Source organism: Ischnura elegans, chromosome 11 (genome assembly GCF_921293095.1).
Source record: "Ischnura elegans chromosome 11, ioIscEleg1.1, whole genome shotgun sequence".
Classification (NCBI taxonomy): domain Eukaryota; kingdom Metazoa; phylum Arthropoda; class Insecta; order Odonata; family Coenagrionidae; genus Ischnura; species Ischnura elegans.
Genome location: NC_060256.1, coordinates 102,822,711 through 102,846,938, shown reverse-complemented (window position 1 = coordinate 102,846,938; position 24,228 = coordinate 102,822,711).

The following is a 24,228-nucleotide window of genomic DNA, read 5'->3' as shown; positions in this document are numbered from 1 at the left end:
ATTCATAGTGAATACAATATGTCTTTGACGTTTAGAAATGTTCTGGTTGCTGCCGCCACAAGCCTTCTCTCTTTTTTTTATCACAATATTCAGGGTGTTTCGAGTCCCACAGTAAACGTTTAGTTTCATAACACTTCACTAATAGGGTGGTTTTCTATTATTCTTTTATTGCATAGATCGAAAGATTATTACTTTTGGAGTACGTATTTCACGCTCTTAGATTTTGAAATGACCATATCTATTTTTCGCGATTAAACGAAAAGTGAAAAATTTAAAGCGCGCGAAAACGCGACGGCTAAATAAGAATGCTGGGAAAAGTCAGTGTGAAGTATTTCTGGTTCCAGTTGTCGGTGTGTGAGGTGACCTTGGTACAAAGATATGTGCGCCACTGCGATGCAGGCTGCTAGCAGGTAGCGCTTGGCTTAAGTAAGGATTATTGATACCTTATCAAGCGAAGGAAACTTTCCGACCTTAGCCAGTTTTAATAGGTGATTATTAAGAGATTTTTCTATGAGCTCTGTGCCTCATCTACATCTACATCTACAAATTACCCTGCGAGCCACCTCTAGGGTGTTTGGCAGGGGGTGATCAATCACCAGCATGCAGCATGCATTTGGACTCCCACATGCACACCACACCGTCCAAGAAACGTCCCGTATAATAACAAACTATACTACTATATGCAGTTAGAAATAGAATATAAAATAGAAATTCAGAACCATGCATTAAGTTTTACATAGGTTAGTAGGCTACACTACAAGTCATGCAATCTATTTACGCGTTCTATTGCTGCCGTTATAATCTCTTATTGATCGTGGAAAAAATGACATTCGGAATCTGTCTGTTCTGCAATCTATCTCTCTTATTTTATTTATATGATCTGATCTTCCGTAGTACGTTGGCGTCCGCAAGATATGGTTAACTTCGTCACAAAAGACACTGCTCTTGAATTTATCTAAAAGGTTTAGTCTATTTTTCAATCTACGGTCCGACAGAGATTCCCATCCGAGTTTATCTAAGAGGTCAGTTACACTAACAAGACTATCGTAACGACCTTTCACATACCTGGCAGCTCTTCTTTGCACGCGTTCTAACTCTGTTATTAAGCCTTTTTCATGAGGGTCCAAAACACCGGCAGCGTATTCCAAATGTGGTCTAACGAGGGAAAAGTAGCTAATTTCTCTCACTTTGTCGTCGCACTTTCCTAATATTCTTTTAACAAAACCCATTTTACGATTAGCTTGACAGGTTATTTCTCGAATATGTTTATTCCACGATAGATCATTATTGAGTCTAACCCCTAGATATTTCACAGATTCAACTGCCTTTAACTGCGTGCCCCGAATGACATAGTTACGCTGTAGGGAGTTATTCTTCTTCCAGAAATTCATTACGACGCATTTTTCCAAATTTAATTCTAACTGCCAAGCATCGCACCAAGCTTGGATAGCAGCAAGGTCATTCGTTAGTTCATCTATATCTTTGCTGGAACGGATTTCTCTGTAAACTACAGCGTCGTCTGCAAATAATCGTAACTTACTCTGCACTACTTCGCCGATGTCGTTTATATAAAGAAGGAATAGGAGTGGGCCAATGACACTACCCTGAGGAACGCCAGAAGTGACTCTAACCTCATTGGAGACTGCACCGTCTAATACTACTCTTTGGACGCGGTCGCTCAAAAATTCTCTAATCCAGGAAATGACATCTTCGTCTAGACCATAAGATTTCAGTTTTATTATTAACTTTCCGTGGGGTACTTTATCAAATGCCTTTTTGAAATCAAGAAAAATCGCGTCTACTGGAATGTTGTCTTCCCCGGAGACTAAAATATCGTGGGCGAAAAGCGCTAACTGAGTTTCGCACGATCAGCTTTTCCTGAATCCATGTTGAGTTCCCATTAATAAGTTTTGCGCGTCTAGGTGTTTCATTACCGAGCTCACTACGATGTGTTCAAGGACCTTGCATGAGATGGACGTTAAAGATATCGGCCTGTAATTAGATGGCTGATCCCTGTCTCCACTTTTAAATATTGGCGTTACATTAGCGATTTTCCAGTCATTAGGTACTTCGTGTTGCTTGATGGATTTACTGAATATTAACTGCAAGTAGGGGGCAAGTTCTGAGGCTAGTTCTTTATATACGCGAGAAGGGATTTCGTCTGGACCAGGTGATTTATTTGGACTAAGCGATTTCAATATATTTTCTATTCCGAGCGTACTAATGTCAATAGCTGGCATCTTATGTATACAGGGATTGTCATCGGTCTCGGGTGAGTTTTCGGAAGGCTCCGTGAACACGCTCTTGAAGTAGGAATTTAATAAATTGGCTTTATCGTAACTGCTTGTCAACACATCTCCATTGTCGTTTCTCAGCGAACATACGGTGGATCGTTTACCTTGAACTTCCCTAACATATGACCAAAATGCTTTTGGGTTATCCTGTAACTGCTCTACTAGTGTTTTTCTTTTAAAATTCGTGAACGCATTCCTGAACGCTTCCTTCGTGGCGTCTTTAGTCATCCTATATTTTTTAATTATTAGCTCGCGTTCATTAGCGGATAAATCCGTGCTGACTTTTTTCATTTTAGCATGACACGCTCTCTGTCGCCTCAATGATTTTCTCACTTCCGCGTCGTACCATCTCGGTTCGCTGCCTTCTTTTACTATTTTACTAGGGATGTAGCTATTTATTCCCGAAGTTACGAGCGAAAGAAAAGCTTTCCAAGTATTCTCTACATTTAACTTTAATACTGATTCTTGAAACTCGGGGAAAGCATTTTTCAGATGACTCTTAAACCCATCAAAATTAGCTCTTTTAAAAATGAAAACTTTACGCTCTTTTTTAAAGTTTACAGCGGTATTTAGAGAAAACTTTGCAGTTACTACCCTATGGTCACTTATTCCTTCGACAGTGCCAACGTTTATTACCTGGTGTGGTATATTTGTCGCTAATAAATCAAGAATATTTTCTCCTCTGTTTGGTGCGGATGCTATTTGAAACAATGAATTAGATGTGAAAGTGTGTAATAAAGCCTCGCAGATCACTTTATCCCTCCCACCAGGAATGAAGCTATAAGTCTCCCAATCTATAGAAGGTACGTTGAAATCCCCACCCACAATCAAGTTTCTTTCAGGATACTTGGATGCTACGCTGTTTATTTGATTTTGAAAATCCAACATTGACGTTATATCTGAGTTAGGTGGTCTGTAATACGAACATAATAAAATAGTTTTGAATTTTGGACATTTAATTAAACACCACACAGATTCAACGCTGGTCTCAGTTACGGTTATCGCTTGGCTGACGATTGAATTCTTTACAGCTATAATAACTCCGCCCCCAACTCGATTAATTCTATCTTTCCGATAAACAGTGAACGATTTTGGGAAGATCTCATTGTCTGAATCATCGTCTGTTAGCCAACTTTCTGTTCCAAAAATGACGTTACACTTCGTACTATGAATTAAATGGTGGAATTCGGGAATCTTATTTCTTAAACTACGGCAATTAACCACAGCCACGATTAAAACTTCGGAAGTAGTATTATTGCGATTCGGGAATAATTCTGATTTGCTTTTGTCGAATAGACTATTCACAGGCTCTATACCGCTGATAAATGGAAATGCATGTCTTATTGTCACACTATCAAAATGACTTGAGCCTTGACTGCCTTTGAACGTATTGCTCGACTGACGCTTCTCGTGCTTATATGTAATACCTGAAACGCTGATTTTTCTTTCTACTTCTCTATTCTCATTTCTGGAAGATTCATTGTCTGTGAAAAGTTTTGAACTTACCCCTTTATTTTTCAACCCACTAATATATCTACACTCTGCCCTCTATCTACACTCATGCATGCATTGGTATTATCAGACGATGTAAAACTCCTATCTACTCGTATAGAAACTAGGTCCCTGTGACGTCACGTGGAGTGGCATCGCATGGGCGCGAATCTGCCCTTTTTCTAATGCGATTAAGATTGACCATTAACATTCGTCTAAACTGGGATTTGTAAAACCAAATAATTTGTATATTATGAATGCATACACTAATGGTGGGTGAGGAATCGCAATAAATGCAATTCGTTTTCTTTGATGAAGGAAACTACCCTACTGTCTGATCAAGTCATGATTATGCATAATGACAGTTTCGTTGTGGAGGTTTGCAGTGCAGAATTGTGGCTTGGTATGGTGCGAGGCAGACGGCAAAGGTATCCATCCACTTGACGCACAGCACGGAGCGAGACACCTTTGAGCACTGCTCTTTTACCCACAAGCACACGGCTCGCGTCGAATTGTGCGACGCGAACGCCTCATAGCGAGCCACCCCGGTACTCACAGTCCGAGGCAAACGAGCATTCGCAGCGAGCAACCTCGCACTGTGAAAGGCGCCAGGGGGACCACGGCTTGACGTCCCCTCCGACGGACGGAGTGTTGCGCTTTAAGTTTCCTCCACACAACATTCAAGCAGGGATTGGACAGTTTCTGAAAATGATCTGCCACCGCCGGGATATGAACCCAAGCTCACGGAGTGGGAAGCCAACACACACTAGCCACCACACCAACCCGATCCCCTTGCACGAATTACTAAGCACTAAAGATTTCAATAGTCATGCGACATCCGCCACACTTCACAGGACTTTATATAGTTAAGTTCTAGGATGGATTGACACGGAATAGGTGGAATTGGCTTTTCATTTATAGTTAATAGCTTAATACATTTGCCAATATATATCTGTATGTATTTCTTTGCATGCTAAAACTCATACATGAATCAATTCCTACGCTAACTTTTCTTTTTTCTTCACAAAATAACTAGTATTCCCTGATTTGCATGTGTTCGTGTCCTTAGCACTCTCCTAGTTTCTGGTCTGGGGCCGTATTCTGTGTCTCCAAACCGATCGGTGCGGCATCGATTCGTCGGGTGGGACGTCACACCGACTCGTCGTGCGATTCTGTATGCACCCGATCGGTGCGGCACCGACAAGAAAACGGGAGATCGTCGGTAGCCGTACCGACACCAAATAGGTGTCGGGACGGCCACCGACTAGTGAGTTTCATGAATTCCCCGGTGCGCATTGCACGTTTCATTTTGTTTTTACCTCATCACCGAGTAAATAATGAAGTTTTCCGCAATTTTATCTCTTTCTCCCCCTTCGAATAGATCACTATAATTCCCTGTGTCATTATCTATTGATCACCTTGACATAAATATAAGATATTGGTTAATAAACATGCGGTTTGCCACCTTATTATGACTTTTTCTCATTTATATCATCGCTTTCACTCGCTTGGAATAGGATTTATTTTACTCTATCATCATTTATTAACTCCCTTGACATAAAAAAATATATATTTGATTAAATATGAGTTTTGCCGCAATGTAATCACTTTATCTCACTCTGAATAGGCAACTATTATTTCCCTCAATCATCATTTGGCGTTTCTCTCGACAAAGAAATAGGATCTTTTTATTTAAATATGAGTTTACCGCAACGGTATCAGTTTCTTTCATTTTTAATAGGCAACTATATTTTATTTATCGTCAGCCATTGATTCCCTCGCCTCGTGTGGAACGCGCCCTGCTGCTGGCTTTCACGATACCTCGATGCAGATGTAGATGAATACGCGAGGTTCTGCCAATTTTTGGCATCAGAAAATAGGGTGGTTTCCTATTATTTTTTTATTGCTTAAATCGAAAGATTATAACTCCTGGAGTACACATTTCACGCTTTTAGATTTTTGAATGACGATATCTATTTTTCGCGATTGTATGAAAAGTGAAAATTTTCAAGCGCGCGAAAACGCGACGGCTTAGTATGAATGCTGGGAAAAGCCCGAGTGACGTCTGGCTGCTTCATCGTGAGACCATCTTGGTGCGAGGCTATGAGTGCCGTGCTACGATGGAGGCTGCTAACAGGGAGCGCTTGGCTTAAATAGGGATTATTAATACCCTATCAAACAATGAAAACTTTCTAACCATAGGCAAGTTTAATAGGTGATTATCAAGAGATGTTTCTCCGAGCTCTGTGCCTCATGCATGCATTGGTAATCTCAGACGATGTAAAACTCCTATCTACTCGTATAGAAACTAGGTCCCTGTGACTTCACGTGAAGTGGCATCGCATGGGCGCCAATCTGGCTTTTTTCGAATGAGAATAAAATTGACCATTAACATTCGTCTAAACCGGTATTTCTAAAACCAAATGATTTGTATATTATGAATACACTAATGGTGGGTATCGAATCGCAATCAATGCCTTTCGTTTTCTTTGATGAGGGAAACTACCCTAATGGTGGAAGTTAGACATATTTAAAAAAATAAAGATTGTAGCACTTTTCCAGAGAATTTTTAGTCGGGTAAATCGCGTTTCGGCTCACAGAGCCATTATCTGGTACAAGTCTTGCACCAGATGATGGCTCTGTGAGCCGAAACGTGGTGTTTATTGCGGAGAAGTGCTACTATCTTTTATTTATTCAAATATTTTATCTTTTAATTACTTGCTTTTCACTTTATACTTACACACTCAATACACAAGGATTATGCAAAAAGTGGTCAAGAGTCAGGAGATAAAAAAGAATCTAATTCATTTACGAAAGGTTTATTCTAAATTGTTAATTGTTAATTTTTAGTTTTAATTTTATATTTCAGTGAAGTTTCAAAGAAAAACTCACTAATTAATAGAGAATTGAGCCATAACAAATTCATCTGCAATTCTGTGATTTTCTTTTATTTAAGTATGTTTTCCTCCGAAATTGCTATTTTTTTATAAATATTTATCTATTTCTTAAGAGCCAGAGTATCGTCAAAATCCATTTCTAGGCATGCAATTTTCTAGCATTTTCCGGGGGAGACCCGATCATGGACCACAGAGCCATTTTTTGAGAGGTAAGCGTAGTAAGGGGTGAAATAAAATTTAAATAACGAATTATGCGGGCTTATGAAACTATCATTAAAAAATATACAGTATTTTCTGCCGGCGATAACAGAAAAGCTTATGAATCAACTAATAGCAAATATTTACATATGCTTCTCAAAATGAAGGCAATAGTTTCAATATATTTATAAATTATTTATATTGGCAAATACACTAATGTATTACATAGAAATTTTAACTACAAGTATATTATTGTTTAATTTTTATGACGGTGACTCTACTTACAAATTGATCAAATAAAAATTGAATCAGAATTTGAATTGCCTTTATAGACGGATTAAAATCAGAGTGATGGAATGATATGGTTGTATTTTTAATTATAAATCGGCCATGAAATACATTCGTTTTTTCTTTTGCATCCGTTACTTGGGTGAGAAAGCTATAAATTCCAAGAAAAAATATCTCGGAAGACGCGACACTGGTACTTGTGTTTGTGATCAATGCAATCATAACTAAGGTATTCCTCCGTAAGGAATACTGCATTAAAGACAGCTCACAACATCAACAGATTGTATTATTATTTCCCAATGACGAACTGGAAGAATCTTTACCCAGAGATTAGTTCTAACTTTGCAAGCGTTCGTAACAATTGACTTGGCAACCAGAAACACATGAAACACGATTTATAAATATATACAAAATCGGGGAGTATGTGAAGATTCTGAAGGCTAAAAGCATGGCTACAACATTTCCCAATGACTCACACAACGAAATTGAAACTAATATTAATCATCGCAAGATACGTGTAATCGGAATGGGTTCAAATTAGGTAGTGTTTAATAGAAATAAGTAGGGATGGACGGATCCAGGATGTTTATCGGATCCGGATTCGGATCCTTGATTTTCGGAGCCGGATCTTTCGGATCAGATATTTTCGGATCCAAATGCATTTCCAAATTCCTGTCGCTGAGATTCCCCCGATGATTGTTCAATCTCTTCGGAAGAGTCGCACTATGTGCCAGTCGTATTTTGCCTTTTTTATTTTCCACGGCTGAAATTCTGCTACGTAACCTCTGCGAGAGCTTTCAAGCAAAACGGTTCATGAGTAGGATAAGAATCGCAAGCGACGGCGCATTCGAAGATAGAATCGGAACTCTTTCCACCCTTATGACGCTATTATTTTAGATCCAGATCCGATGTATCCGCGAATTTGGATCCGATGTATCCGATGAAGGGCAATATCCGCGGATATTTCGATCCGAGGTATCCGATCCGACCATCCCTAGAAAACAGTTAATAACTCTCACATTAAACAAGTAAGGATATTCGAATTTGCTATAAGAAGATGCTTCAAGTCGAAATTAAATCGATAATGATGACAATTAATTAAAAGTTATTTTATCAAGTTACATCCCTTGGACGTGATAGAGAAACGCGATTATTATGTGCCGGAACATATTGCTATTAAATCAGAAGCCCCCACCATTAAGGCGATTGCTTACTCATTTCATTCTTAGATCGCCGTAGCGCGCACTTAAAGCTTAGAATATTGCACCATTATTCGCGAATCTGAATCAAAACTCATGTGATATCACTCGTCCCACAATTGTACACTAGGCCGGCCCTTATTTCTCAGAATTGCGAAAAGTTATGTTTTCCTGGACTCAAAATGATCCACATGGTGTTTATATTCACGTGTTAAAATTTGGTTTCTTTAAAATGACGTCAATCCGTGCCCCAAGGGCCCTAAGTACTAAGGACCCTCAATAGGGTTGTTCAAGCCTATCAGAACGGTCTCAAAAAACGAATGGATATCACTTCTAATGTTATTTCATTTTGATTGGGATTAATTACAGATGCGTTGAAAAAGTAATGGTGGAATCATTAGCAATCAAAATTCGAACAATTTCAACGCCGCCAAAAACGGTCCACCATCTTGAAATAGAGGTGATGACGTAGAAAGCCTGTACGCCTGACCTGGCTGGCCTGTACCCTCGATGCCAAGCTGAGCACTCTGCATGCCGACTGGACATTGACAAAGGTTATTCCTTATTTTGAAATGGCCTATGTTGTGCATGAAACTTCCGGATGGATCAAGGTGACATAAAATCCATTCTTCAAGTTAAGCAGGCAACGTATGTATGCGTTGACAGGAATTGAAAGTTTTGTATAGCAGCATTTGCTAGGAAACTACGTGCAGTGAACTTTCATTGTGCCTCTAGTGCAAGTGAACACAATTTGTGCCCTTAATGTACCCCTAAGTGAATGATTGCATATAGACGATGAAGTAAAGAGTGAAGCGATAAGTGAAGTGAGTTGTGAATGTAACATCTTCGACGAAATTATTTATTTCTTCCATGCTGGTTCAATCAACCCTATACATTTCGATCTAAGGTATCTAACTATTGCGAAGGGGATATGTTTCATATTTGAGCTAGTTGTACTTTAGGGATACATCGAACGCATATTTATTTTCATTCGTTTGTTCGTTTCTAAGTTCTGTTTGATTTTATTGCCTTTTGCCAATTCCTTTTGAGCATTCGCTAGTGTTTACATTTCACGAATTTTGTTGCGCTGTTGTTTGTTTTTGTTTCGGTCATATTTTGGTTACGGTAAGAGTGAAAGTGAAATTCGAAGTTTTTTGATGTTACAATAACTGGTTTAGCTAGTTTAATAATTTTTTTCAGCCTATTCATTTCATTGTCTTCGCAATGTCAATGTGAAATAACGTAAACTGATTCTAAGTCGTTAGTGATGAGTGGGAAGTGAGGTGTGGAGAATCCTTTCGAACTTCAAGGAGTGCAAATTCTTTTAGTGTGTGCAGAGTGATTGGAAAACCGATTGTCATGCTTTATTAGTGTTACATAATAGTGTTTTATATTTATTGTGAGCCAAGTTTATCATTGAATCAGTTGGTTCGGAATATACTGATTATAAGTATCAAAAAGACAGCTCGTGAAATGTGTGCGTTGTAGTGCTATTTGTGATATGATGAGCAATAAATATGTACAAGTAAGGGCAATTTTGCTTATTATTACTCTTATTAAAGGATAAATTTGGATTTTCTTTAAACACTGATCTGGCGGCAGACGCTGGAGATCTTAAAAAAAAGTGGAATAACCCTGCTGAGCCACTTTAACAACACTGCAGTAGGGCATCTACAGGCTTGTGACGTCACACATCAATTCAAGATGGGAGTAGGGCTTTTTGGCGTAACGTAAAATTTGTCACTGTTTAAAGCCTTCTCTAAACATGTACAATGAAGAAAATAGCATAATATATTTGTCATTGCTCCTTCTGAAGCACGATCTTTCGATTTCTTAAATAAAAAAAAATATGGTGAGCAACCCTATTGAGTTTTTTGGGGTCAAAAAAGCACTATATCTGTTTAAAACGTAAAAGTAAAGCCCTTAAGGCCGATTTTCCGTTTGTTTTAACCTATCTCTGAGCGTTTAGGAGATATTGTCCGTCGTAATGCAATCCCCCCCTAGGGCGCCACCCCGCACCGCGGCACCGTTGAGGTATGTCCCGCACCACTTACTAGAGACTTCCCCTCAACCGCCTCCACTCCCTCGGCAAAGACTTTGCTCCTGATGACAAGATCTAGCCTCTGAAGATATGTGCTTACCTTAGAGAGAATATAATTGCCATAACAACACTTCCATTCCAAGAGATCAATTTATTTTCACTCTGTCCATGAATTTCAGTACACTAACCAAAATAAAATAGATTTTCATTGCATTTCTATTTTTTTACTGACATCCCATATTTGGCCATTAAAGTGCCTTTCCGCACGTAAGGGTTGTATTGCGATGAAAAGTCACACTTAGTAATAAATTTTGAAAGCTCTCTTCCTTCAACGTGACTGACAATACATTAAATAGCTTTCTCGAATTGGTGGTGACAAAATTTGGTATAGATACCTTAGTCATGTCTTTACGTTTATAGAATGCCTTCTTCGGTGGATCATATTTTCCTACACAAGACCACATACGGCGTATCACGTTTTTTTCACACCTAGAAATGGATCCGTCAAAGAATGACAGGCCTACCAACTCCTCACTCATGTACCACAAATGGTTTGAAAACCTCTTTTGTGCTGCTTTCGCTATGTCCAGGTTAACACTTTCGTAATGAACAAGTCTTTGTAGGAACTGCGGGTCACTTATGGGAGCTAATGCAACAAAAGGAGCGGAGAACCACACCTTTTCATTTCTTCTTGAATATATTGAAATCTTTTTTTTTAAACCAATAACTGCATTTCGTTCTCCTCTTTATTTGCGTAAGAACTTTATTTCTTCAACCCAAGCACATTTACCCGAGAGATTAACTGCACTTTCCTCCTCGCGCGTCAAAAATTCAATGGTACCGCTCCTTGCAATGTCAAGCAAATCATCAAGTTTTGTTACGAAAGATTCTCTTCATATCTACTGTAGCTCGCGCTCTCTTTATGCCGTTGCACGTTCATCCATTCTTTGCGTCATTTTTATAACTTTTCAATCACCTTATTTACGTAACAACAGGAATTCTAGTTTTGCACTATGGATGAGACGCATTTCTCACGGTTTTTCTCGCACTAAGTCTTACGAAGTTCGAACCCATTAGGTGATAGAGAAAACATACAGTACTTCTCTCACTGTCGGTAAATTTGAGCCGAGTATTTCTTCACTTTCTTATCCAACCAGTTCAATGCCTGGATTTAGTCTTCATTACATGCCTTTCCTTGTTGGTCTATTCTTAATATGAGCGTCACGTTCATGATAAAGTATTTATTTCACCACTTTTCTCCTTACATCCTAAAAACTTAGCACTTCCTATCCTTTGCACACTATACACAAGAACTATCTCTATCTATCCACAGTGATCTACATCCGTGAACTAACTGCCTCGTTTCTTCTTCCTTGAATATTTCTATCTACTGTTGGAGCCCTGGAAGCCCTGCGCATTCCCTTCATTCCTTTATTATTCATAGACATATTTGTATCACATGCTTATAATATTTTGTACATAAAAAGCACCTTGGCATAAATCCTGCTGGAATGGTAAGCGGCCGTATGGCGGCAAAAAATCAAGGTTTAAGGGGTCGGTACCTAGTACATAGGACGGCGTTGAAGGGTTAAAATTGACATTATAAGCTTTAACAACATTAATCAGGACACAAGAGGAACAATCTATTCAATACTGTACCACTAGCATGTAAATCTTGTCATCAGGAGCAAAGTCTTTGCCGAGGGAGGGGAGGGGGTTGAGGGGAAGTCTCTAGTAAGTGGTGCGGGACATACCTCAGCGGTGCCGCGGTGCGGGGTGGCGCCCCAGGGGGGGATTCGAGACTCAAATCACTGATGGCGGCGCTGCAGGCGCTGACAATATGGCCGACGCAGCGAGGTTAGGGTTCTGATAATAGCATAGGCGTAGTAGGAGCACAACTCTGTGGTATTAAGTATCGTCGAGGCATCCCGCTGTATCAATTGAAATATGTCGAGGAAGATTTTTCTTGGTTATGAAGAGGTATATAGATACCTAGGGGCAACAAAGAATGGCGGCTGTGCCACGCAGGGAGAGTGTATTTTAAATCATGGAATTGTTAATTTCCGTTGGTTGCCTAAGCCAGCAAGGCGGTGAATTGAAAGTATTGGCTTTGGAAAGTATTGGCTATTGGTAACGCATAACATATATTACTTACAGCGTTATCACAATACTAACAAAATAACACTGGACGGCATGATTATCGGCCCTGACACCATTCCTGCTGCTTCTACTGTGAAATGACCTCCTAAATCCGAATATGAACTCCGTTTTTTCCCATCACCCACCATTTTCGGGGAGCTCCCCCTCCATTTTTTACCACTTTTCAGTCATTTGGAGGAATTAAAACGATTACTTTAGCATTTAAATTTTTTCTAAGGGTTTTGAGGGGTGCAAATATGGCAAGGAGGTAGATTCGGGGGGAATAAGTCTCCGTAAATTGTGTGAAAACGCATTAAGAATTATCAATTTTGCCATTTTTTCGCAAATTTTCACGTATTTTTTAAATTTTCCAGCTGCCATTTCACGTTTTCCTCCACCGAATGATAAAAATATATATAAAACAAGAAACAGCAGCAATAATAAAAATATTTTGCTACATAGCAACAATGGTTAAAATTTGTATCAATACCTCGGAAGGTTCACTTTACTACGCTGGCCCTCACAATGCCTCGCCCGCTTAGCCTTGGACGGCAATACTCTTAGCTTTCGCAGCCAAAAAGGAAAAGTAATACTTCCTTATTCCACGAAAAATATAAGACTAAGATTTTATATTCTCATTTCAGTTAAAAAGTATTCTTTCTCCATAAGAATGGAGTTGCACAAAGTATCAGCCTCTCTAATCAATTGTGTGTATTGAAGTTGTCGTAATCTTCCCTCGGTATCTCTAGCAATCGCAGAGTCAACATTTTTCGCTGTTTCGGACAAGGATGATCCTTTTTTTCCAAGTAGTTAAAATTTTACGAAACAGTAGAAGTTCAGCGTGGAGGTTTTCGGGGTTACATAGATTCATCTCTGCAGACAAATCTGATCGCAAATCAATCTACAGAATCTACGCGGTAGTAACCCCGAAAACCTCCACGCTGAATCCTCACCACACCGCGAAAGCCTACACAAGGATTACAGTAGAAGTTGTTTCACTCCGGCTTTTTCCAAGTGAATGTCAGTATATGGGCTTGAGTTGTGATCATTACCGAGATTAAATGTGTAAAAATCATCCTCATCGCTTCTACTATGTTTGCGGTGAATTGACTTAAGCATCGCAACAATTACCTCTTCTTATAATTTTTAAAACTGCTTATAAATTTTACTTTGGCGGTCAAGTTGGCGGTCAGGACTAGAATTAAGCTCCAAGTGTTTGTTGCACCACTTGTTACAGTAATTTAAACAAATATTTGGTCAAACCACTGTAGCATATGGCACATAGTTTCGCGTAAATGAATGACAATCCCTTAGAATAGGGCATAAAAATCTTTTCCTGTCAGTCAGCACTGAAATTACTTTTTATGGAAGGTAAAGGCTTGTTTTTTTCTGTAATTAAATGCATTATTGATAGAACTGATGATGCCATGTGACCCAAAAAATGGAGACTGTTTATGGATTCGTCAAAGACAAGCTTTAAAGTGGACCTGTTGGCCAATGGGAATGAGTTACCTTCTGTCCTGTCTGCATACTCTGCTGATATGAAGGAGACGTACAGATATTTCTGTTAAATCCTTGAAAGAATTAATTATCGTGATTATAATTGGTAAGTTTGCGCTGATCTGAAAGTTGTCGCTCTACTCATGGGACTGCAATCAGGCTTCACGAAATAGTGCTGCTTTCTTTGTGAATACAACAGCCGCGCCCGTGAAAATTCATTACATAGTACGGAATTGGCCTCTGCGAGAAAGCTTTACTCATGGTTATAAAAATGTTGCTTATGTTTCCCTGGTTTCGACAGAAAATATTCACTTGCCACCATTGCACATCAAATTAAGACAGATGAAATACTTTGTGAAGGCAATCGAAAAGACAGGAGCTGAATTTCAATTTATAACTTAATTTCCTCGTCTTACAATTAGTGAGGCTAAAACCAAGGAAGGAACTCGTGGACCCCCAGATTAGGAAACTTTTCAAAGATTTGACGTACATGAAACACCTGAATTATAAATAAAATCGAGCTTGGCTTGGATTCTGAAACGTGTGTTAGCTGTGAGAATGACCTCAGAAACGTGTGAACTGCTGTCAGCGTATTAGGCCACGGGGTTTAACGTGTCACTAAAAATGCATTTCCTTCATTCACACCTGGATATTTTCATAGAATGTTTAGGAGCAGTTTCAGATTAACACAGGGAAAGGTTCTATAAAGACATCATCAAATTTGTGAGGAGATTTTCAGGGAAATTGAATGCGGGTATGTTGATATATTAGGCCTACTGCTGTTTTTACATGAGAAACTTCTACTTCACTTCACACTGGTTATTTTTTTCTTTGTTGATGCGCGTGTGGTATTGAGGGCACCAGCATGGTAGCGTACCTTCTCAACTATTGGCACACATTTTCATTATTTTTTCTATGCCGTGTACCTAAATATTTTTATTATTGCTGATATAATCTGTTGATATGTATATTTTTCCATCATTGTAGGATATTTGGGGTAGGGGAAAATAAAATAGGAGCTGAAAAATGAAGAAAATAAGTAAAAAATTGCGAAAAAAGGAAAGGTTCATCATTTTAATGGGTTTTTAAAATCATTAACGGAAATCAATCCCCCCAAATCTACAACCTTACCATTAATTATCATGTTTTAGAACTTTTCACCTCTAAAAAACCTAATAAGAAATATAAATTCTAATATAATCATTTTCATTCCTCCAAGACACATGAAAGTGATGAAAATTAGAGTGGGGGCTTCCCCCTGAAAATGGTAGGTGATGGATGAAAGCGGATGTCATGTTCGGATTCAGGAGGTCATTTTGCATAATAATTAGCAGGAATGGTATCAGGTCTCAAAAAATTGTTTTTGCCGCCGAGTGTAATTAGAGAAAACACAATATACCCAACAATGCCAAAGATTTCTCAACGTGGTTTCCCACCGTCGGGGTTTACCGTCAAGGGGAATGATGAATTGCAGTGATCAAATCAATTAAAAGACCTCAAACACATTTATATAAATTCATAAAATACATTACTAACGAAGTTATCGAAGCTTAACACTAACAATTTATCCAGAGAAAACTGACTACCTACCCTACAATGCCTATGATTTCGCAACGTGTTTCTATATTACCAACGTTGTGTAGTTAAGTGACGAATTGTAGCAATAAAACCAAACTAAAATCCTCAAGCACAATATCAATGGATAAAATATATTGCTTACGACGTAATGATAGCTTCATGTCAACAAAATAACTACAGAAATCAGAGAATACCGAACAATTCCAATGCTTGATCAACGTGGCTTACTGCGGTAAATGCCTAGCCACCAAAGGTTCCCTCGAAGCTCTACTTTCGAATTCGGCCGATAGTTGGCGTCTCCCTTGTCTGGATTCTCGAATATAAAAACAGATGGTACAATGGCTGTGTTATTCAAACAGTTGAGGATGCTTACCATCAGGCTTAGAGGTCAGAGGTATGTACTTATCCTTCGAATAGGTACATATTCAACCAGTTTTTGCCTAATTGCAAATATCTAGTAAATCCATATATTTGCTAAAATGTTTCCATTTTATACTATTTGGAAATTAAAAATAGACTGCCTGCTAAATTTAAAGAATGAAAGGGATTTACAGGAACTTTGATACTCAAATACAACTACCCTTTTGGGGGAAGCCCTGAAACATAAGTGCTGTAGCCCGCCATTTTACAACCATCATTAAAATAAATCATAGAAACACTATCCATCATGGGAGCAGCTTCAAATTTAATTTTCCTGGAAGAGGGAGTATAGTGCAAGTTATATTAAAAAACTCAGCCCCCTAATTGGTGTCCCTTTTTTGTAATTAGAAGTTGAAAAAGTGGCATTTTTCAACAAAAAACACTAGCGGAATGATGATTTTCATAAGATTTATTAACAAACAAATTCAAAATTGCCCAAAACCTCACTCTATATTACATTTGGTGGTCTTTACCATGCTCACAGAGATTTTTATGGCTTTCATTTGATATATGTGATTTTTACAATGATTTGAAAATGTCACTTTTTTGTCGAAATTTGTCAAAAGTGCAATTTTTGAACATTTATAGAAAAAAAAGTTGTCAAATGAAAATCGTTTTGATAGCATTTTTGAAAACTATAGCAGTATGTTTATAGACTCTAAAATTTTTACTAGCTTCACTTGTTTGGTTTAGGTTTTACAGGGGCACAAATATGGTAGTTTTGAATAATGTGACCGGTGCGCAGAATTTTTGTGTGCGCCTCATTGACTTCAAACACTCATATCTTGGAAAATACTAGAAATGGGTCTTTAATATTTTCGATTTTTCTTAACTAAGGTTGAAACTAATAACAGGGAAAAAATTATCAAAATCTGAGATGGTGAGCGTGGGACCCCCCAAAAAATGGTTGAGTTGACATGGAATGACCCATCTCGCATCCATGCATTCTCGCATGTGTTCTAGCAATTCACCGCTTTACACAATGCAATTTTGATTGCGCCTTCGCAGGTACGTCAGATTGTGCAATTCCGTGTACCGTGTAAAATGGCCTTTACACTAATCTAGTCCCCCCCTCCTATATCGATCCATCTTTCTAAGTTATTGCTATACATTATTAGCCTGAATGAGTACAAGAGATAGAGAGAGACAAACTCAAAGGGACGAAATTGCCAGGCATCAGGCTAGTGTGGTAGCATATATCAGTGCTTGTTTACCACACAGTGAGCCTGGGTTCAATTCTCAGTCATGGCAATGATTTTCAGAGACTGTGCAATCCCTACTTGAGTTCTCTGTGGGTTGTGCTTCAAGTTCACCACTATGTCCGTCAGATGAGACATTAACCCGTGGTCTCCTGGGCACCTTTCATTGAGAGCAGGCTAATGCCTACACCACGTGTCTCTTCACCCTTCCTTCCCTAGGCTTCAACTATAGGACAGCTCCTCCTGATACCATACCATACTTTACAGAAATTTCCCAGTTGAATTTGACGAATATTCCTGAAGTTACTCTACGGGTGTAATCACCCCTCTTCACCAAGGTTACATAACCTATGCATAAGCATATATGCTTTTTGCATGGCAGCCAAATGAAAGTGGCTTCTTTAAGGGCTTTATGTGCTCACCTTGTCGCCAGATGAATCCTTTTCATTCAATGTGGCACTCTATTCTCCTCTATCCTTCTGCTGGTGGTCTTTTATCATGACAGACGGAGGTGGGAGCTGTCTCTCGTGGACTCCCTCCCCTTCTGCATCTCCATCGATGCTTGCCCTCTTCACATCCGGCTTGATCACCACCACAATCGCACCCTTTCTCTTCAACTTCCCAAACAGAGAGCCTGCCATTTTAAAGCTACATGGCCTCATATATGACTTAATTCCACGCCTCAAAAGCTACAACACTATATTCATTGGCTTCATACTGAAAATGTACAAAACATTGAAATTACTATATCAATGTATTGACTGTGTGAGTAATAGGATGAGAAAATAAAAGACAGGAGCTATACGGTTAGATAACTTTCAGAGACCCTCGCGGAGACCCTAATTACTGATTCTAAAACAAAATTTAGTCACCTCATCTTACGGAATCGACAGCAGAGCAAGACTCGTATTAACTGTCGACTTCATTTATATTATTCATTATCTCTTGAGATTCGAATAGAAAAATATATTGCTGTGGTTTTATTTAAACAAGACTGCCATCTGCAATACCAACTATAAACGATCCTTCATCTTAAGTTATTTCAAAAAACTATTAGCTCGAGTATCGCCTTTATTTATATTCCTGAAATGCCCAGACAGGTTCCCTCCCCCCACCTCTCCGAGGTTACGCTCTGTTTCGAGGCCGATTCAAAATTTAGAGTTAATGATGGCGGTAATCCCATCACAGTGGCGATTGCTAATGGAATCAGGTTTCCTCCGATATACGCGCCACAGTTTCCGAACTATCGCATGGGCCCATAGTACTTTGTAATTAAAATTACAGTTACATTTATAACCATTGTGGTGATTGAAAAATGCCAAAATGAAGTGCATTTCCCATCCCTTCAAATGGATCACAATGCTTGGAGTAATTCCATAAGCCTGTTTTACACGGAGACTTACAGTCTCATCTATCGACAGAATAGAATCAATATTTCTTTCCGTCTAGTAAGGCATGGAAAATAGTGTATTGTTTCACTTTCCAAAGGACAAAAATATGTAATCCACACGGTAATAAGTAGCACACTCTTAAATGTATTCGGCACTTCTGAATCAGTATTTTACAGCACACAGGAGCATTCGTAAACCATAATATCCTTCACTTCACTGGTAACTGGCTGCAATAATAAAACCATCGATTCGTTCAGAAAAACTATTACATTGGTTACGTTCGATTTAACCATGGTCGCATCGCGTAAAGAAATTGAAATGCCCTCAACACTATTCGCAACGAAAATGTAATCGTTTTCTTTTCAAAACTTCACATATCCAGGTAAAAATAAGTTTTCAAATACGATGATGAACTTGTATAGTCACCTCTGATAAGCTGCTATTTCCCCACTTGCCAATGGAATGGAGCTATATTCTAAGATACTGGACCGCCGAGTTGGTTATTCCGCTTTTGTAATTCTCACGGCAAGAAGAAACACGCAATCACACCATTCTCACAATGTGCTTCCACACTTATGCACATTCAAACACACTATCAACACTATGCCAAGCACTGCCTCCATAATTGAAATTATTTCCAACTGCGTATAGAGCAATGCACTTCTTCACGGTGCACAACGAATAGTTGGCACGCATTACCTGCACTTATAACTATGCTTGCTGGAAAGAACATAGGAAATGCGTAATAAAACTTCACTTTTCCGGAAATAGGAAACCACTCCGAAGTATCTATAGATTCGAATCTCTCCTCACCTTGTCACCAAGCAACTTAGCTAACTCCGGCTCTTCACGGCTGATTCAAATAATTTATCCACCCTCACTTCCGATTTGCGTCACGCCGATGAGCAAAAAAACGACCTCTCCCGGTTTGGGTATTACGTGAGCATGGGCCTTGGAATGAGGACATAACGCCATTTTCAAAGTACGCGATTTTTGGATGACGGCCTATTCATGCCTCTCAACAGTCTAGTGGTGAGGTGGGGGTAGAGTTTCGTGGAAGGAGGTTGCTGGATTCGTGAGATAATAAGGGGTGGAGGGTTTTCGTAGGTACAATGGGAATGAGGGAAGTGATTCACGATGACGTAGACTGGCGATGGGTGGGATGTAGAGTAATGTGCACGATGGAATGGTATCATGGCATTTATTCATCCCCCAAAAGTAGATGGATCTCACATGGTCTAAAGGTTCGCTCCAACTACCATACTACAATCGTAGGTGATGCATTGAACCATTCAATTTTCCCTCTTCCCAAGCTGATGTACTCATTAACATATTACGTACCCATATTGGCGGATATAAAATGAGGGCACGTGCACTCTCTCCCCTAGACCCTTAAAAAATAATATACAACATTTTTAATACAGGCATTACTAAACTCGTTTTGTTTTAGGAATTACGGAGCCTTATCCATTAATTTCATTTTAATACCTTTCATGTTAAAATAAATATATTCACATACTATAGGTTGTAGTGTATGTTGTTTTTAATCTCAAATATAAGAAAACCGTTTGCCTGTCAGGCCCTAGCTCCCTCTAATCCCCCAAGAAAAAGTTTCTAAATCCGGCCTTGCACGTACCCCTGTTCACAGTCTACTGCATTATATGTTATTCTCACTTTTGACGACTGAAAATTAAGTTTGTAAGTTAGTTAAGTCAAGGCCTTAGGAAAACATACAATTACTGGAAGTATTTCTTTCCCAATTGTACAACGCATGACCTGTGGAAGGTATATCGGTGGACATGAAATGTTTCGTTAGTAGAATAAAAAAATACGAAAGGAATAATCTCAACGAAAAGAAGCAAATACCAGCGAGCAGGGATCAGAATTCGTAAATACAAATCCACGTAATAGTTGTATAAGATTTCTCGATTGCATCTTGCGTAGATATTTTCGTCTTGATTTCAAGCTATGGCAGATTAAGAAACCGTCAAATGGGAAAATGCTTTGCCGTTAATTCTTAAATACATTACTATAATCAAATCTCTCTCATAGGCACGTGGAAACCACTCAGACGTTCTTCGAGAAGGAAAAGCTAAGCTGCAAAATTCATTTATAGAAAAAACGGGAATGATCTTTCTTTAAGTCTTCCAGCTTACGTCTCGCAATGCCCCAAGAGTACTATCGTTTTCAAAGGTATGTAGACACCCACGAGCCCCACTTAAATGATGTGGTAGGGTCGGTAAAAACATGGAAGGTTGGCACATGAGGTAGCCTGCATCTCTCACCACAACGGGGAATTGATTCAAAATCTACAATTCGAAGCCTGTAAACGGATTTTGTTATTGTGCCATGTTTAAAATTGATTAAATTAAATAGAAGCATCATATAAGCAGCGTGGTTAACGTCAGAGGACACAAAAATTACGATATACGAAAGCTCGCCAAACCTTGAACCGAGAATCCGTATTCGGCACTGAGTACTCGAAGCCTCAAACCCCTTCGAATTCGCATGCCGAAGTTCGATTCGAAGGTCGTGCCGAAATTCGGAATGAAATGCTTACGTGGTCGCAACAATCGGGAACCACTTCGAATGTGACGTAACTTCGGCTCCGCTTGCCGAAGTCGAAGTCGAGAGTTCGGAATCGGCGTTTACGTGGTAACCCCCCAGTACGCCGACGAGGACGGACGCGGTGGAGATCGGGATAGCGAGACAGGAGTCAAACTACAGGCGCAATAGCCCAAGCGGATGGAATACACTGCGGAAACTCACGTCCACGCACACGTTTTGGCTGTATGGAGATTTTTCATTTGGGCCCCGTGCGAGTTTGTTCCTCTCTTTAGATTCAAAGGGCATAGCCGAGTAAGAGATTGAAAAGTCCCCCCTCACGGATTTTTCCCAGACTTGGGGCATAGGATTTGGGATCAAATAGGACTAACCTCCCAACAATTCCAGCCCGCTAGAGGCCCACCACCACCATACCCTAGCTCGAAATTCCGATTTCCACTCCTTTTTAAATATCTGGAGATAGAAAGCATATTTTTCAATTCAATTTGCGCCATTTTATGGCTTTCTTAATGGAGCATATGCCCAATTTTTTTCACAACTTTTCAGGGGCGTAAGGAGAAATGGCGTCGATTTGAAAATTTCAAACGCTAGTTTTCATAAAATATTTTTGAGCGGGCCACAATTAATAAATGTGTTTCGAAGGAGCATTTAAATACCTTTCGGCTAATGCAATGAAAAAAGAAGTTTTAGGTGGTGGAACACCCCGAAAAAAATAAAATATGCCATTTTGGCCATTTTTTGCTGTTTTTCCCGCGACCATTGCCCCCATAATACCCGTTTCATACCATCTTGTTCAATTTTGCAACTTTTTTTACTGTTTGGCATACAAATAACAAAAAAACTTATGAAAAATAAATAATATCTGTTAAAACATCGATTTTTGGTGATTTTCACTAAACAATTTTATTCGTCATCCTCTGAATCTTCATTGATGCATGTTATAGTATTTTCATTCAAAAATGATCTAGATTAAAAAAAGTTCAAAGTTAAAAAATTGAACATTTTGTACTCTTCATTTTAGCACGTGCCTAACATTATTCTATGATAAAATCCCAAGGTTTTAGTAGAGTAGGGGTAGTCTCAAGGAGTTTTTTCATTTTGGAATATCTGACTGGTAGGTCCTCGAGGACGCAGGATAAATCTCGTACACTTACAAATTAAATCTATTCTCATCTTTGAAGGAGTGGGGTAGGGGTTAGGGTGTGTGGAATTTTTTGATTTGAAATAGCTTACTCTGAGATTTTCGGAGTCCTGAAGCCATTTTCGGCACCAGCATCCACAAAGCTCTGTCCCTTGAGGTGGAATTACAATCGGTATGAGTTTGAGCTTTAGTGAGAGGACTAAATATGTGCAAGATGGTATGAAACGGGTTTAAGTCCTCCAGCATACGTCTTGCAATGCCCCATTAGTACATAATACGAGTGATTCGCAGGAATTGTTATAAATTTTACTTTATATTGACTTTTTATATATATACTATACTATATGTTCACTCTATTATATGGGTTATCAAGATAGAAAAGTGAATATGACCATATCGAATTCACGCGCTTTCCGCGTCGCCGTACCTCCACCAGCCAGAGCCGGAGTCGACCGCATGATCGATAAAATATGTAAAATTATGGTTGCCAGAATGAGTAACATTTTACATTAGATTCGCAATGTAGAGGCTTAATATAGATGTGTGGTTTAAGTCACTCGTCCGAGCTCTGGCAATTATTAACAATATGATTGACGATAAAATATAATCATTAACAATCATCTAAATTATTTAGCATAGTTAAACAAATTAATGGCACAATAAATGAAAGTGAAAGCATTCTGTATTATATAAATCGCTGATTTTATAGAAATAACATGCTAAAATACATTACATGTAATGATACTTAATGGCCCACAGGGCACGTTAAATTGCACCTTTTTGGATCGGTCCGGGGCCAAATGACATCATGTAAAGGGTTAGAGTACACTGATAACGGTGGCTTTCACTTTAAAGGTGTACCAGTGAGCCATGATAAGAGTATAAAACATTTTGTCATATCTGCACCTGACAGGCACATTGCGCCAGTTGAAAGGTTAACGGACAGTTTTTATTGATGACCCGATCTTTGATGTTCACATTCTTCTTCAAACCCGGTACATATGCATTACCGTACGGTTGCATACGTGTCTTCTACTTTCTCGTGTCTGAATGCTTACCTGCCAAGCAGTATTTATCAATAACTCAACTTATTTAATTTTATTTTCTTACCGGTAACGTTTAAGCATTCATTCGGCGGATTAATTTTTATGCGGCCGCAATGGAGAAATTAAGTAAACACCATACACAGAATAATCAAGAAACTATCGCGACTCATTAATAGCCATTTTTTTAATGAAAAAATTCTTTCGTAAGGAAGTATATACATTAAATTTATTTATCATAAATTACAAGGTTTATAATTCATCATTAAGCACATTCCCCAAATTACGCCTTAAATTATCAATTTTAAGTATTTAAAATTTAATGCGATGAAAACATGAACGAGATAAAATTACGTGAGAAATTGATATGCAAATTAACGTAATTGTGTTATTACCGCATACTTGACGCGTCAATTCCCAAACATAAATAAATAGTATGTTACAAAAGAATTCAATTTAAATATAGCAACTGAATGTCCAACAGAAAACATCAAGGGTATAGTATTTCTTTGACTCGAAGATAGCGTTAGTCCCTGGTTAATAAGAGGACATTTATCTACGTGAAGTACGCTTCGGCAAGAAAATTGAAGCGCAAGGTTAAATTCCTAGTCACTGACTAGTGATAGTAGTGATGCTAGTAGATAACTACCCAGACAGCACACATGCTACTGAATACATTAAATATACGTATTCGTAGTGTATAACATGCGTATACAGTAGAAGATACACGTATACTGTATACGTATAAAAACCTTCTACCCACCATCTACCAAATATATATAACGCAGCAAATGTCCTCCTACCACGCATATACAGTATACGTATACAGTATACAAGACATATA